At 45.3% G+C, this 16,492-nt stretch overlaps 3 protein-coding genes across 3 annotated transcripts in view; 2 read left to right on the plus strand and 1 right to left on the minus strand.

Moving 5' to 3' along the window:
* The window catches only part of LOC310823913 (tripartite motif-containing protein 16-like protein), a gene marked incomplete at its 5' end in the record, with an annotated part of 214,783 nt that overhangs the window by 195,687 nt on the left and 2,604 nt on the right, over positions 1-16,492 (minus strand). The window lies entirely within an intron of this gene.
* The window catches only part of LOC310823897 (uncharacterized protein), a 211,889-nt gene that overhangs the window by 79,809 nt on the left and 115,588 nt on the right, over positions 1-16,492 (plus strand). The gene's annotated exons all lie outside the window — the stretch shown is intronic.
* Positions 1-16,492, plus strand: part of LOC310823899 (uncharacterized protein) — a 310,796-nt gene that overhangs the window by 62,014 nt on the left and 232,290 nt on the right. The gene's annotated exons all lie outside the window — the stretch shown is intronic.

The raw sequence follows: 16,492 nt of genomic DNA on the forward strand, positions 1-16,492 counted from the left end.
ACTCCACCGGCTATGAATGCAACGTTAGCATGCAGCCTACTCCATTGGATAACCCTACTACGTTAACATGGAACATACTCCACTGGATATCAAAACCAAGATGGCGGCGCGCATGCGTCGCGCGCATGTCACTGTCACTGAAATGTTTGTCAATGCCGACAACACGTGTAGCGAAGAAGACGGACGTGCGAATCGACCAATCAACAGGCAGTGTCTGAGCGACTCAAACTAGTATGCTACCAAATCCACCAATCACGCAGGGAGGGCGTGTACCAAGATGGCGGCGCGCATACATCGCCGAGGTGGGCTGAGAGCTCGGCTCAAGATGACTCCACATCGACTCTCACTACTGTTATGTTTGTGTTTTATTTGTATTCCTAACTAGGAATGAACGGGCAGCGTTTCTTTTACTGGCTTTATTCCACGACGTGCATCTGTACATTCAAGCATTGTAGGTTTTACCTGCGGTCCCTCAGTCCGGGTACAACAGCATAGGGCGGAACCAATATCATGTACTGTAATAACAACAATTATTCATATACTGCTTACACTGTACTACTATACTGCGCATATACTGAACTACCTGTATATACTGCTCACACTGCACTTTTCTGCTAACTGCATTTCGTTGTCTCTGTACTTGTACTCTGCACAATGACAATAAAGTTGAATCTAATCTAAACTACAACAGGCCTTATGGGTAGTGAAGTCTAAACTACAGCAGGCCTTATGGGTAGTGAAGTCTGAACTACAGCAGGCCTTATGGGTAGTGAAGTCTAAACTAAGCATTTCAATCAGGCTTTTGACCAGGAGACAGGATTATTTCAGCAACATTCTTTGTAATCAATGATATTGTCTGTGCCCTTGATAAAAAGCAGCATTGTGCTGCCTTGTTTAATGATCTATCAAGAGCTTTTGATCCAGTGGATCATTCACTGTTAGTGAGTCGACTGTCTTAAATAGATTTGGATCAGAATGCTTGTCAGTGGTTCCTGAACTACCTCACAAATATAAGTCAGTGTGTCGTTGCTGACAATGTTCATTCACAACCGCTAGAGACCGTAATCTAAAATATTCACTATCAAGCAGGTAGTTACAACAAAAAAGGCATTACTGTTACAAGTTTCAAGTTTATTGCGTCCCATACACAAGTGCAGGGAGTAAAATTCTTAGGCTTGATTCCATGACAATGCAGCATACAAAATACACATAATACAAATAAGCAGAAGTGCAATGACAAGACAATAAGTGACACAAGTACGAGACAAGTGAGACATGTTGGAGACACGTAAGGCAGTAGCAGTGTGATTGACTGTAGCTAGTTCATATAGTGTATCATTGGGACTGTAGCTAGTTCATACAGTAGCAGTGTGATTGACTGTAGCTAGTTCACACAGTAGCAGTGTGATTGACTGTAGCTAGTTCATACAGTAGCAGTGTGATTGACTGTAGCTAGTTCATACAGTAGCAGTGTGATTGACTGTAGCTAGTTGATACAGTAGCAGTGTGATTGACTGTAGCTAGTTCATACAGTAGCAGTGTGATTGACTGTAGCTAGTTCATACAGTAGCAGTGTGATTGACTGTAGCTAGTTTATACGGTAGCAGTGTGACTGACTGTAGCTAGTTGATACAGTAGCAGTGTGATTGACTGTAGCTAGTTCATACAGTAGCAGTGTGATTGACTGTAGCTAGTTCATACAGTAGCAGTGTGATTGACTGTAGCTAGTGTATACAGTAGCAGTGTGATTGACTTTAGCTAGTTCATACAGTAGCAGTGTGATTGACTGTAGCTAGTTCGTACAGTAACAGTGTGATTGACTGTCGCTAGGTAATATAGTGTATCATTGGTACTGTAGCTAGTTCATACAGTAGCATTGGGACTGTAGCTAATTCATATAGTAGCAGTGTGATTGACTGTAGCTAGTTGATACAGTAGCATTGTGATTGACTGTAGCTAGTTCATACAGTAGCAGTGTGAATGATTGTAGCTAGTTCATACAGTAGCAGTGTGATTGACTGTAGCTAGTTCATACAGTAGTCATGTAATTGTAGCTAGTTCTAGCGATAGTCAGTCACATTGCTACTGTATGAAATAGCTACAGTCGCTAGTTAATATAGTGTATCATTGGGACTGTAGCTAGTTGATACAGTAGCAGTGTGGTTGACTGTAGCTAGTTCATACAGTAGCAGTGTGATTGACTGTAGCTAGTTCATACAGTAGCAGTGTGATTGACTGTAGCTAGTTCATATAGTGTAGCATTGGGACTGTAGCTATTTCATACAGTAGCAGTGTGATTGATTGTAGCTAGTTCATACAGTAGCAGTGTGATTGACTGTAGCTAGTTCATACAGTAGCAGTGTGATTGACTGAAGCTAGTTTATACAGTAGCAGTGTGATTGACTGTAGCTAGTTCATACAGTAGCATTGTGAATTACTGTAGCTAGTTCATGCAGTAGCAGTGTGATTGACTGTAGCTAGTTCATACAGTAGCATTGTGAATGACTGAAGCTAGTTCATACAGTAGCAGTGTGATTGACTGTAGCTAGTTCATACAGTAGCAGTGTGATTGACTGTAGCTAGTTTATACAGTAGCAGTGTGACTGACTGTAGCTAGTTGATACAGTAGCAGTGTGATTGACTGTAGCTAGTTCATACAGTAGCAGTGTGATTGACTGTAGCTAGTTCATACAGTAGCAGTGTGATTGACTGAAGCTAGTTTATACAGTAGCAGTGTGATTGACTGTAGCTAGTTCATACAGTAGCATTGTGAATTACTGTAGCTAGTTCATGCAGTAGCAGTGTGATTGACTGTAGCTAGTTCATACAGTAGCATTGTGAATGACTGAAGCTAGTTCATACAGTAGCAGTGTGATTGACTGTAGCTAGTTCATACAGTAGCAGTGTGATTGACTGTAGCTAGTTCATACAGTAGCAGTGTGATTGACTATAGCTAGTTGATACAGTAGCAGTGTGATTGACTGTAGCTAGTTCATACAGTAGCAGTGTGATTGACTGTAGCTAGTTCATATAGTAGCAGTGTGATTGACTGTAGCTAGTTTATACAGTAGCAGTGTGACTGACTGTAGCTAGTTGATACAGTAGCAGTGTGATTGACTGTAGCTAGTTCATACAGTAGCAGTGTGATTGACTGTAGCTAGTTCATACAGTAGCAGTGTGATTGACTGTAGCTAGTGTATACAGTAGCAGTGTGATTGACTTTAGCTAGTTCATACAGTAGCAGTGTGATTGACTGTAGCTAGTTCATACAGTACCAGTGTGATTGACTGTAGCTAGTTCATACAGTAACAGTGTGATTGACTGTAGGTAGTTCATACAGTAACAGTGTGATTGACTGTAGCGAGTTCGTACAGTAACAGTGTGATTGACTGTCGCTAGGTAATATAGTGTATCATTGGTACTGTAGCTAGTTCATACAGTAGCAGTGTGATTAACTGTAGCTAGTTTTTACAGTAGCAGTGTGATTGACCGTAGCTAGTTCACACAGTAGCAGTGTGATTGACTGTAGCTAGTTGATACAGTAGCATTGTGATTGACTGTAGCTAGTTCATACAGTAGCAGTGTGATTGACTGTAGCTAGTTGATACAGTAGCATTGTGATTGACTGTAGCTAGTTCATACAGTAGCAGTGTGATTGACTGTAGCTAGTTCATATAGTAGTCATGTAATTGTAGCTAGTTCTAGCGATAGTCAGTCACACTGCTACTGTATGAAATAACTACAGTCGCAAGTTAATATAGTGTATCATTGGGACTGTAGCTAGTTGATACAGTAGCAATGTGGTTGACTGTAGCTAGTTCATACAGTAGCAGTGTGATTGACTGTAGCTAGTTCATATAGTGTAGCATTGGGACTGTAGCTATTTCATACAGTAGCAGTGTGATTGATTGTAGCTAGTTCATACAGTAGCAGTGTGATTGACTGTAGCTAGTTCATACAGTAGCAGTGGGATTGACTGAAGCTAGTTTATACAGTAGCAGTGTGATTGACTGTAGCTAGTTCATACAGTAGCATTGTGAATGACTGTAGCTAGTTCATGCAGTAGCAGTGTGATTGACTGTAGCTAGTTCATACAGTAGCATTGTGAATGACTGAAGCTAGTTCATACAGTAGCAGTGTGATTGACGGTAGCTAGTTCATACAGTAGCAGTGTGATTGACTGTAGCTAGTTCATACAGTAGCAGTGTGATTGACTGTAGCTAGTTCATACAGTAGTCATGTAATTGTAGCTAGTTCTAGCGATAGTCAGTCACATTGCTACTGTATGAAATAGCTACAGTCGCTAGTTAATATAGTGTATCATTGGGACTGTAGCTAGTTGATACAGTAGCAGTGTGGTTGACTGTAGCTAGTTCATACAGTAGCAGTGTGATTGACTGTAGCTAGTTCATACAGTAGCAGTGTGATTGGCTCTAGCTAGTTCATATTGTGCAGCATTGGGAATGTAGCTAGTTCATACAGTAGCAGTGTGATTGACTGTAGCTAGTTCATATAGTGTAGCATTGGGACTGTAGCTATTTCATACAGTATCAGTATGATTGATTGTAGCTAGTTCATACAGTAGCAGTGTGATTGACTGTAGCTAGTTCATACAGTAGCAGTGTGATTGACTGAAGCTAGTTTATACAGTAGCAGTGTAATTGACTGTAGCTAGTTCATACAGTAGCATTGTGAATTACTGTAGCTAGTTCATGCAGTAGCAGTGTGATTGACTGTAGCTAGTTCATACAGTAGCATTGTGAATGACTGAAGCTAGTTCATACAGTAGCAGTGTGATTGACTGTAGCTAGTTCATACAGTAGCATTGTGAATGACTGAAGCTAGTTCATACAGTAGCAGTGTGATTGACTGTAGCTAGTTACAGTAGTCATGTAATTGTAGCTAGTTCTAGCGATAGTCAGTCACACTGCTACTGTATGAAATAGCTACAGTCGCTAGTTAATATAGTGTATCATTGGGACTGTAGCTAGTTGATACAGTAGCAGTGTGGTTGACTGTAGCTAGTTCATACAGTAGCAGTGTGATTGACTGTAGCTAGTTCATACAGTAGCAGTGTGATTGGCTGTAGCTAGTTCATATAGTGCAGCATTGGGAATGTAGCTAGTTCATACAGTAGCAGTGTGATTGACTGTAGCTAGTTCATACAGTAGCAGTGTGATTGACTGTAGCTAGTTTATACAGTAGCAGTGTGATTGACTGTAGCTAGTTCATACAGATGAAGTGTGATTGATGTAGCTAGTCCATACAGTAGCAATGTGGTTGACTGTAGCTAGTTCATATAGTGTAGCATTGGGACTGTAGCTATTTCATACAGTAGCAGTGTGATTGATTGTAGCTAGTTCATACAGAAGCAGTGTGATTGACTGTAGCTAGTTCATACAGTAGCAGTGTGATTGACTGTAGCTAGTTCATACATTAGCAGTGTGATTGACTGTAGCTAGTTCGTACAGTTGCAATGTGATTGACTGTAGCTAGTTCATACAGTAGCATTGTGATTGACTGTAGCTAGTTCATACAGTAGTCATGTAATTGTAGCTAGTTTTAGCGATAGTTAGTCACATTGCTACTGTATGAAATAGCTACAGTCGCTAGTTAATATAGTGTATCATTGGGACTGTAGCTAGTTGATACAGTAGCAGTGTGGTTGACTGTAGCTAGTTCATACAGTAGCAGTGTGATTGACTGTAGCTAGTTCATATAGTGCATCATTGGGAATGTAGCTATTTCATACAGTAGCAGTGTGATTGATTGTAGCTAGTTCATACAGTAGCAGTGTGATTGACTGTAGCTAGTTTATACAGTAGCAGTGTGATTGACTGTAGCTAGTTCATATAGTGTAGCATTGGGACTGTAGCTATTTCATACAGTAGCAGTGTGATTGACTGTAGCTAGTTCATACAGTAGCAGTGTGATTGACTGTAGCTAGTTTATACAGTAGCAGTGTGATTGACTGTAGCTAGTTCCTACAGATGAAGTGTGATTGATGTAGCTAGTTCATACAGTAGCAATGTGGTTGACTGTAGCTATTTCATACAGTAGCAGTGTGATTGACTGTAGCTAGTTCATATAGTGTAGCATTGGGACTTTAGCTATTTCATACAGTAGCAGTGTGATTGATTGTCGCTAGTTCATACAGTAGTCATGTGATTGTAGATAGTTCTAGCAACTGTCAGTCACACTGCCACCGTATGAACTAGCTACAGTCGCTAGTTAATATATTGTATCATTGGGACTGTAGCTAGTTCATACAGTAGCAGTGTGATTGACTGTAGCTAGTTCATACAGTAGCAGTGTGATTGACTGTGATTGCAACTTGAACATAAAAAATGCCAAAGACTAGAGCTGATGCTTTATTCAGAGACTTTTATTCACAAGTAATAAAAGTAAACACGTTTGCAAAGGGGTTTTTCGTTGTCCTTTCAGACCGCCATTTATACTTTCAAATCTAGGTTACTTCCCTCATATACAAGTCACTTATATCACCAATATCATTCGTCTCCTACATCGCGTCGCGGCCTGGTTTCCCCTCCTATTATAATTATAAACATCTCCACTACTCTCCCTTCACAAATCAATCACTGGCCATCCTTCTCTTAATTCTCTCTCTGCCTTTCCTTTGTGGAATTAGGAATCTTTATTTTTTATGGAAATTGACCATACTATCTTACACACAGCAACGTAATCCAGCATCACAACTCAAACACCCAATCTAACCAACTCTTATATACATACACACACTCTCTCCTGTGTTATTCTCAGAGTTCATCATCAGTCTGATTTGATCATCTAATCATTCATCTGGATTGTCAGTTGCATTTCCATCAAAAAAACTAAAAAACATGTAAGCTTCTATTTTTTGTCACTCTATTGCAGTCTATTTTACTATCAGATGCATTTTATTTAATATATATGTGACATGTGACATAATATATATGTGACATTTAATATATATGTGACATAATATATATAGTGTGTAGGATTGTTGTGTGTAGTTATATTATGTTTTACTATATATATATATATATATATATATATATATATATATATATATATAGTAAAACATAATATAACTACACACAACAATCCTACACACTACACACTACACCCTACACACTAGGAGAGGGAACATCTGTACATCCAACATCTCTGTGAAAACACACCACTATCCAACTGCATCATGTTCTGATCCGTCATCTTTGAGCCTTTGGTGTTCAGTGTGATCTCCCTGAGACTAGTTTACACAGGGTCACTGAACATTCATACCCAAGATAAAACCCTGGGTAGAGGGGCTCAGTGAATGTGGAGTGGAATGTGTGCAGGAGGGTCCGTGTGTGAGAGGAGACGCTGTAGAAGGACAGAGTGCCGGCCGGCCAGTCCAGATACACTCCTACTCTGTGGGAGCCAGAGGAGGGGACAGGTATGTCAGTCCACTTATTATTGTGCCAGGCGGAGTAACTGTCATCAGAGCAGAACAGTCTCCAGGACTTGTCATTGTTTCCCAACATACTGTCATCACCCCATCCTCTCCTGCTGATTCCTTTATATGTCACTCCTATAACAGCCTCTCTCCCACTCCACTCTACCTCCCAGTAACGGCGCCCAGTCAGACCCTCTCTACACAGCACCTGTTCATAGTGCTCAAATCTCTCTGGGTGATCAGGATACGGCTGCTTCTCTCTCCTCCGTGTCACCTTTCTGTTCTCCTCAGACAGAGAGAGGTTTCTGTGTGCTGTGTTTGGGTCCAGTGTGAGCTCACAGGCATCTGGGGGAAGAGCAGAGGGAGGGAGGGAGGGAGGGAGAGAGAGAGAGAGAGAGAGGAGAGAGAGAGAGGGGGACGGAGGAAGAGAAAGAGAGAGAGTGATGGAGGGAGAGAGAGAGAGGAGAGAGAAAGAGAGAGAGAGGAGAGGGGAGAGAGAGAGAGAGAGAGAGAGGGGGAGAGAGAGAGAGAAAGAGAGGAGAGAGAGAAAAAGAGGAGAGAGAGAGAGAAAGAGGAGGAAGAGAGAGGGGGACAGAGGAAGAGAAAGAGAGAAAGGGATGGAGGGAGAGAGAGAGAAGAGAGAGAGGAAGAGAGAGAGGGAGAATAAGAGAGAGAGGAGGAAGAGAGAGGGGGATGGAGGAAGAGAAAGAGAGAGAGAGAGAGAGAGAGAGAGGGGAGAGAGGAGAGGGGGGAGAGAGTGGGACAGAGGAAGAGAGAGAGGGACGGAGGAAGAGAGAGAGAGAGGAGAGAGAGAGAGAGGGGAGAGAGGAGAGGGGGGAGAGAGTGGGACAGAGGAAGAGAGAGAGAGAGAGGGAGAGAGAGAGGGGAGATAGAGAGAAGGAACAGAGAGGGGGATGGAGGAAGAGAAAGAGAGAGGGATGGAGGGAGGGAGAGAGAGAGAGGAGAGAGAAAGAGAGAGGGAGAGAGAGAGGAGGAAGATAGAGAGAGACGGAGGAAGAGAAAGAGAGAGAGGGAGGGAGGGAGAGAGAGAGAGAGGAGAGAGAGAGAGAGAGTGAGGAGAGAGAGAGAGAGAGAGGAGGAAGATAGAGAGAGAGAGACGGAGGAAGAGAAAGAGAGAGAGGGAGGGAAGGAGAGAGAGAGAGGAGAGAGAGAGAGAGAGAGGGGACGGAGGAAGAGAAAGAGAGAGAGGGATGGAGGGAGAGAGAGAGGGATGGAGGGAGAGAGAGAGAGGAGAAAGAAAGAGAGAGGGAGAGAGAGAGAGAGAAAGGAGGAAGAGAGAGGGGGACGGAGGAAGATAAAAAGAGAGAGGGATGGAGGGAGAGAGAGAGAGAGGGAGAGAGAGAGAGGAGAGAGAAAGAGAGAGAGAGAGGGGGGAGAGAGAGGGAGAGTCAGATATGTAGGCTGTCTTTGATGAGTCTCTCCCTCTCCTAGAGATCTCTAGTTGTGTCTCAGGGTTTGTGGAGAGGATCAATGGAGGGAGGGAGGGAGGGAGGGAGAGGAGGGAAGAACAGAGAGAGGGAGGGAGGGAGAGATAAAGAGAGAGAGAAACTGTCAGCTACTTCAGGAGAAACACACTCACATTGGAAGAACTGGTCCTGGGCTCTGGTCTTGGGCTCTGGTGGCAGGAAAACATCCACTCCATTCACTACAGACGGGAGGGAGGGAGGGAGGGAGAGAGAGAGGAAGAAAGAGGAAGGGAGGAGAGGGAGGGAGAGAGAGAGAGAGAGAGAGAGGGGAGGTAGGGGTAGAGGGAGGGAGAAAGGGAGAGGGAGGGAGGGAAAGAGGGAGAGAGAAAAGGAGGGAGGGAGGGAGGGAGGGATAGAGAGAGGAGGGAGGGAGAGAGAGAGAGGGAGGGAGGGAGAGGAGGGAGGGAGAAAGAGGGAGGGATAGAGGGAGGATGGAGGGAGGGAGAGAGGAAGAAATGAGGGAGGCAGAGAGGGAGGGATAGAGGGAGGGGGGGAGAGAGGGAGAAAGAGGGAGAGAGGGAGGGAGGGAGAGAGGGAGGGGGGGATAGAGGGGGGAAGGAGGGAGGGAGGGAGGGATAGAGGGAGGAAGGAGGGAGGCAAGAGGGAGAAAGAGTTAAGGAGAGGATAGAGGGTGAGAGGGATGAAGGAGGGAGGGAGAGAGGGAGATAGAGGAGGGAGGGAGGGAGCGAGAGAGGGAGAGGAGGAATCGAGGGAGGGAGAGTAGGAGAGAGAGGGAGGGAGGGAGAGAGAAGAGGGAGGGAGGGAGGGTGGAAGGGAGAGAGGGACGGAGAAAGTGGGAGGGAGAGGATAGAGGGAGAGAGGGAGGGATGGAGAGAGGGATTGATAGAGGGAGGGAGGGATGGAGGGTGAGAGGGAGAGAGAGGAGGGTGGGAGGGAGAGAGAAAGAGGGAGGAGGGAGGGAGGGAGAGCATAGAGGGAGGGAGAGGATAGAGGGAGGGAAAGAAGGAGAGATAGAGAGAGGGATAGAGGGAGATAGGGAGATAGGTAGGGAGAGGGGGGGGAGAGAGGGAGAGGATTGAGGGAGAGAGAGAGGAGGGATGAAGGAAGAGAGGGAGGAGGGATAGAGGGAGGGAGGAAGAGAGGGAGAGGAGGGATAGAGGGAGGGAGAAAGAGAGAGGGAGAAGATAGAGGGAAAAAGAGGATAGAGGGAGGGAGAGAGGGAAGGAAAGAGGGAGGGAGGGATGCAGGTCGGGAGGTATAGAGGAAGGGAGGGAGTGAGGGGGGGAAAGGAAGGATAGAGGGAGAGAGGGAGGGAGAGAGGGGAAAAGGAGGTAGGAAGAGAGGGAGGGAGAGTAGTAGAGAGAGGTAGGGAGGGAGAGAGAGGCACGGAGGGAGAGCAAGAGGAGGGAGGGAGGGAGAAAAGAGAGGGGAGTGAAAGAAAGAGAGAGAGAGAAAGAGTGAGGGAGGGAGAGAGGGAGGGAGGGAGAGAGAGAGGGAAAGAGGGAGAAAGAGGGAGGGAGAGAGGAAGGGAGGGAGTGATAGAGGGTGGGAGGGAGGAATGGAGAGGAAGGATAGAGGGATGAAGGAGGGAGGGAGAGAGGGAGAGAGAGGAGGGAGGGAGGCAGAGAGGGAGGGAGAGGAGGGAGAGAGAAAAAGAAATAGGGAGGGAGAGAGGCAAGGATAGAGGGAGGAAGGAGGGAGGGAGAGAGGGAGAGATAGAGGGATTGATAGAGGGAGGAAGGAGAGAGGGAGAGAGAGGTGGGAGTGAGGGAGAAAGAGAGGGAGGGAGAGGAAGGAGGGAGGGAGGGAGAGAGGGAGGGAGAAAGAGGGAGGGAGAGGATAGAGGGAAGGATAGAGGGAGGGAGGGAAGGAGGGGGGGAAGGAGGGAGGGAGGGAGAGAATGAGAGAGAGGAGGGAGGGAGGCAGAGAAGGAGGTATAGAGGGAGGGAGAGAGAGGAGAGAGGGAGGCAAAGATGGAGGGAGAGGAGGGAGAGAGGGAGAGAGATAGGGAGGGAGAGAGGGGGAGGGAAGGAGGGAGGGAGGGAGAGGATTGAGGGAGAGAGGGAGGGATAGAGGGAGGAAGGAGGGAGGGAGAAGCAGAGAGGGAGGGACAGGAGGGAGAGAGGGGGTGAGGGAGGGAGGGAGAGGATTGAGGGAGAGAGGGAGAGAGAGTAGGGAGGGAGGAAAAGAGGGATAGAGGGAGGGATAGTGGGAAGGATAGAGGGAGGAAGAAGGGAGGGAGGGAGAGGTGGGAGGGAGGGAGAGATAGAGGGATTGATAGAGGGAGGGATGGATGGTGAGAGGGAGAGAGAGGAAGGAGGGAGGGAGAGGATAGAGGGAGGGATAGAGGGAGGGAAGGAGGGAGAAAGAGGAGGGAGGGAGGCAAAGAGGGAGGGAGAGAGGGAGAGGAGGGAAGGAGGGAGGGATAGAGGGAGGGAGAGAGAAAGGGAGAGAGGTGGGGGAGGGAGGGAGGGAGAGGATGGAGGGAGAGAGGTAGGTAGAGTAGCAGAGAGAGGTAGGGAGGGAGAGAGAGGCACGGAGAGCAAGAGGAGGGAGGGAGGGAGGAAAGGGAGGGAAGGAGAGAGAAAGAGGGAAGGAGGGAGAGAGTGTGGTAGGGAGGGAGAGAGGGAGGGAGGGAGAAAGGGAGGGAGGGAGAGGGAGAGAGGGGGGTAGGGAGGGAGAGAGAAAAAAAGACAGAGAAAGAGGGAAAGAGAGAGAGAGAGATTGGATGGAGAGAAGAGGTAGGGAGGGAGGGAGGGAGAGAGGGAGGGAGGGAGGGAGGGGGGGAGAGAGGGAGAGAGGGAGGGAGAGAGAGAGAGAGAAAGAGAGAGAGAGACATGTATCAGTCAAGGGTTGTAAACATGGACAGGTCCCACATTGTTCTGATGGGGGGGGAAAGAGAAGGCCTCACTTTGCAGGTTAACCCTTTGGGGACCAGGGGTATTTTCTCCATTTTTACATACATTTATTCTTTCTCAATTTGAAGTCACTTCCATACAAAATAATACCCAAGTGTTTCATATCAATATTTTCAGTACAAACTCAGCTTTCTTGATTGTGATAGATGTTTACCCCAACAGCACTGTGTGAAGAGGTAAGTAGGCCTAAACCTGAACATTTCGAATCCGTTTTTCAGAAATGTTTCAAATCCTATGTGAAAACATACCTTTACCCATGTGGATGAATTGTTTTGGTGCTTGAAATTCATTCATGAAGTCCTGAGCTACACAGAAATGGCATACAATATGAATAAAATACTAGACAGAATATAAAAAAGGACTTCTAATGGATTCTTGTAAACACATCTTCTCTGCTTTCTGTCTCTGTCACTGTCACTGAAATGTTTGTCAATACCGACAATGCCGACAACACGTGTAGCGAAGAAGATGGACGTGCGAATTGACCAATCAACGACGGTAAAAGGCAGTGTCTGAGCGACTCAAGCTAGGCTGCTTCCAAATTCACCAATTACGCAGGGAGGGCGTGTACCAAGCTTTTCCGAGGCTCATAGCTCCGTCTGTGAGTCAAACAAGGGCGGAATCGAAAGCTGAGGGTCTACCTATTCAGGGGATATTTAAACCATGTTTCTACGCCGGATTATCACAGACATATTGATCAAAACATTTTGGAAACCCCTGAAAACGTGGCCGCGCGTTTGAGGTCCTGAAAGGGTTAAGTCAGTAGGGTTAGGGTTAGGGTTACGGGTTGCGATTAGGATTAGGGGTTAGGGTCTGTTGTTGGTTAGGGTTTGGGGTTAGGGTTAGGGGTTAGGGGTTAAGGTTAGGGGTTTGGGTCTGTTGTTGTTTGCATGTTTTCATTGATGGTTTAGTATTTGGGTTAGGGTTGGGGTTAGTGTTAGGGGGTAGGTTAGGGGGTAGGGTTAGGGTTTAGGGTCTGTTGTTGGCGAGATGTTTTCATTGATTGTTTAGTATTTGGGTTAGGGGTTAGGAGTTAGGGTTAGGGGTTTGGGTCTGTAGTTGGTTGGATGTTTTCATTGATGGTTTAGTATTTGGGTTATGGTTAGGTGTTAGGGGTTAGGGTCTGTTGTTGGTTGGATGTTTTCATTGATTGTTTAGTATTTGGGTTTGGGGTGAGGGTGAGGGTTAGAGGTTTGGGGTTAGGGGTTAGGGTCTGTTGTTGGTTGGATGTTTTCATTGATGGTTTAGTAATTGGGTTAGGGGTTAGGGGTTTGGGGTTAGGGTCTGTTGTTGGTTGGATGTTTTCATTGATGGTTTTGTATTTGGGTTAAGTGTTAGGGGGTTAGGGTTAGGGGTTAGGGTCTGTTGTTGGTTGGATGTTTTCATTGATGGTTTAAAATTTGGGATAGGGGTAGGGGTTTGGGGTTAGGGTCTGTTGTTAGTTGGATGTTTTCATTGATGGTTTAGTAATTGGGTTAGGGGTTTGGGGTTAGGGTCTGTTGTTGGTTGGATGTTTTCATTGATGGTTTAGTATTTGGGTTAGAGTTAGGGGTTAGGGGTTTGGGTCTGTTGTTGGTTGGATATTTTCATTGATGGGTTCGTATTTGATAGAATAGATGCTGAATTGTACGTGACTTTAAATGTCTGACTGATGGGGAAACGGAAAGTCATAAAAAGTGACTTTGCCAAGAGGGAGACAATAGGATTTGCGCCCCCTGGGGGAGTCCAAAGGTTTGAGTGACCTGGGTTTGCGAGGACCATTTAGTTTAAAAGCCCACAAAATGAAATCTAACGTGTTGCAGAGAACCGGTGGATCGACCTCCGCGGTGAAACGTGGTCATTGTCCACAAGAACATTGGCTGGGAATACCCACACTGTGTCCTCTCGTCGCGGCCTGCGCACCCTCTCACTCACCGCTCTTTCCTCCTCTGTCTTAACCACCCTACCCTCTGTTGAATCTTTCTCTCTTCTATCCACTGACGCAGCTTCCTCCAACCTCCTGTCCTCTCTTTCCTCATCTGTCGACTCTCTGTCCACAGATCTCAAGGCCGGCACAATCCTCTCCATGCGCTCCATGGCTGTCTGAAACCCTGCAAGCTTGTAGAATAGGGCTCCGGGCAGCTGAGAGGAAATGGATAAAATCTGGCCTTCCTGATGATCTAGACCCTTATCTCTCTCTCCTCCTCAACTACACCTCATCTGAATCAACTGCTAAAGCCTTATACTACCATTCCAAAATTCATCCCTCGGTCTCTGACGCAAGGAAACTGTTCTCCACATTTCGGGTGAGATTATGGTAAATTTCTATCGAAAATGAAGATTCCTAATTCCACAAAGGAAAGATTGAGGTAGAGAGGATAAGACTGGCAGATGGAGGTAGATTTGTGAGGGGAGTAAAGAGAAGAGGTTCTTAGAGGTTAAATGGGGGGTTAGGGTGAGAGTTTGTTGCTTTTATGACTTGTGAAGAAAAGTCTCTAAATAAACCATCAGCTCTTTGGCATTTTTATTTCAAAGTATTTTAACTTAACCTCCACCACAAGATCTCTTCAGTTTCTTGTATTTTATGTTTTCCCAGCCAGTGGGATTTTGCCAAACTGCCATTTGGTTGTTTTTTAAGGCTGCTGAAGGTTCCTTCTTGTTGGGATTAGAAATTCGCGAGGATTATTTGGTTTGGAGTCGCGTCACGGACGGATCAGTTTTCTCTTGGGACTAAGTGGATTAGGGCGGGACTTGGACTTGAGGAGGGAAAAACCCAGTGATTGGTTGGACATTAAGGGAGGGGGCTTTGTGATTGGATATGGACCCTGTTGTGTTTGTTTGCTGAGTTGCAGATATTATTTACTGCACTTCTCTGTCTATTAGTTTCCTCCTGATCACCATTCTATTACTAATATATAATGTCAATCATATACAAGGAACAGGGAAGAACAGTAGATCCACATTTTTTGTGACACAATCTTGATAATATTCATTATTGACAGTCACACACACACACACACACACACACACACACACACACACACACACACACACACACACACACACACACACACACACAAAAGTTTACATACACTTGTAAAGAACATGTATGTCATGGCAGTCTTGAGTCACAAAAAAACATTCATGAAGTTTGGTTCTTTTATGAATTTATTATGGGTCTTCTGAAAATGTGACAATCTGCTGGGTCAAAAATATACATACAGCACCTTGAATTATCAATGTTGGTGATGTAGAAAGTTGTGTCAATCAAATTTGCTTTGTGGCATGGCCTCTTAACTTCTTATGAGTGATTATGATTGACTACAACTGGTGACTTATTTCAGCCCATTTAAATAGGGTTCGTTTGATACACTCATTACACTCAGCCAAAAACGCTACAATGGGAAAGTCTAAGGAGCTCAGCACGGTCTGAAAAAGCGCATCATTGACATGAACAAGTCAGGAAAGTCACTTGGAGCCATTTCAAAGCAGCTACAGGTCCCAAGATCAACTGTGCAAACAATTGTTTGTGAGCATAAAATGCATGGCACAGTTGTGTCACTGCCACGATCAGGAAGAAAACACAAGCGATCACCTGCTGCTGAGAGAAAATTGGTCAGGATGGTCAAGAGTCAACCAAGAACCGCCAAAAAGCAGGTCTGCCATGAATTAGAAGCGGCTGGAACACAGGTGTCAGTGTCCACAGTCAAGCGTGTTTTACATCGCAATGGGCTGAGAGGCTGCCGTGCAAGAAGGAAGCCGTTGCTCCAGAAGCGGCACCTTAAGGCTTGACTGAAGTTTGCTGCTGATCACATGGACAAAGAAAAGGCCTTCTGGAGGAAAGTTCTGTGGTCAGATGAAACAAAAATCTAGCTATTTGGCCACAATGACCAGAAATATGTTTGGAGGAGAGAAGGTGAGGCCTTTCACCCCAAGAACACCCAGAGCATAATACTACCACCACCAAGCTTGACGGTAGGTATGGCCTGTTTTGCTGCCAGTGGAACTGGTGCTTTACAGAAAGTAAAGGGAATAATGAAGAAGGAGGATTACCTCCAAATTCTTCAGGAAAACCTAAAGCCAGAAGGTTGGGTCTTGGACGTAGTTGGGTGTTCCAACAGGACAATGACCCCAAACACACATCAAACGTGGTAAAGGAATGGCTAAATCAGGCTAGAATTAAGGTCTTAGAATGGCCTCCACAAAGTCCTGACTTAAACCCCATTGAGAACATGTGGAGTGTGCTGAAGAAATAAGTCTGTGTCAGAAAGCCAATGAATTTAGTTGAACTGCACTGATTCTGTCAAGAGGAGTGGTCAGAAGATTCAACCAGAAGCTTGCCAGAAGCTTGTGGATGGCTAACAAAAGCGTCTAATTGAGGTGAAAATGGCCAAGCGACATTTAATCAAATATTAGCATTGCTGTATGTATATTTTTGACCCAGCAGATTTTGTCACATTTTTAGAAGACCCATAATAAATTCATAAAAGAACCAAACTTCATGAATGTTTTTTGTGACAAAGAAGTATGTACTCCAATCAGTCCATCACAGAAAAATAAGAGTTGTAGAAATGATTGGAAACTCAAGACTGCCATGACATACATGTTCTTTACAAGTGTATGTAAACTTCTGACAACAACAGTAACTAGTCTGAAGTTGAGGTGATGAAAGTTGAGCAGGTAGAGTTTGTAACCCACCTGTAGTTGAG

Source organism: Argentina silus, assembly GCF_951799395.1.
Source record: "Argentina silus genome assembly, chromosome: Y".
Classification (NCBI taxonomy): domain Eukaryota; kingdom Metazoa; phylum Chordata; class Actinopteri; order Argentiniformes; family Argentinidae; genus Argentina; species Argentina silus.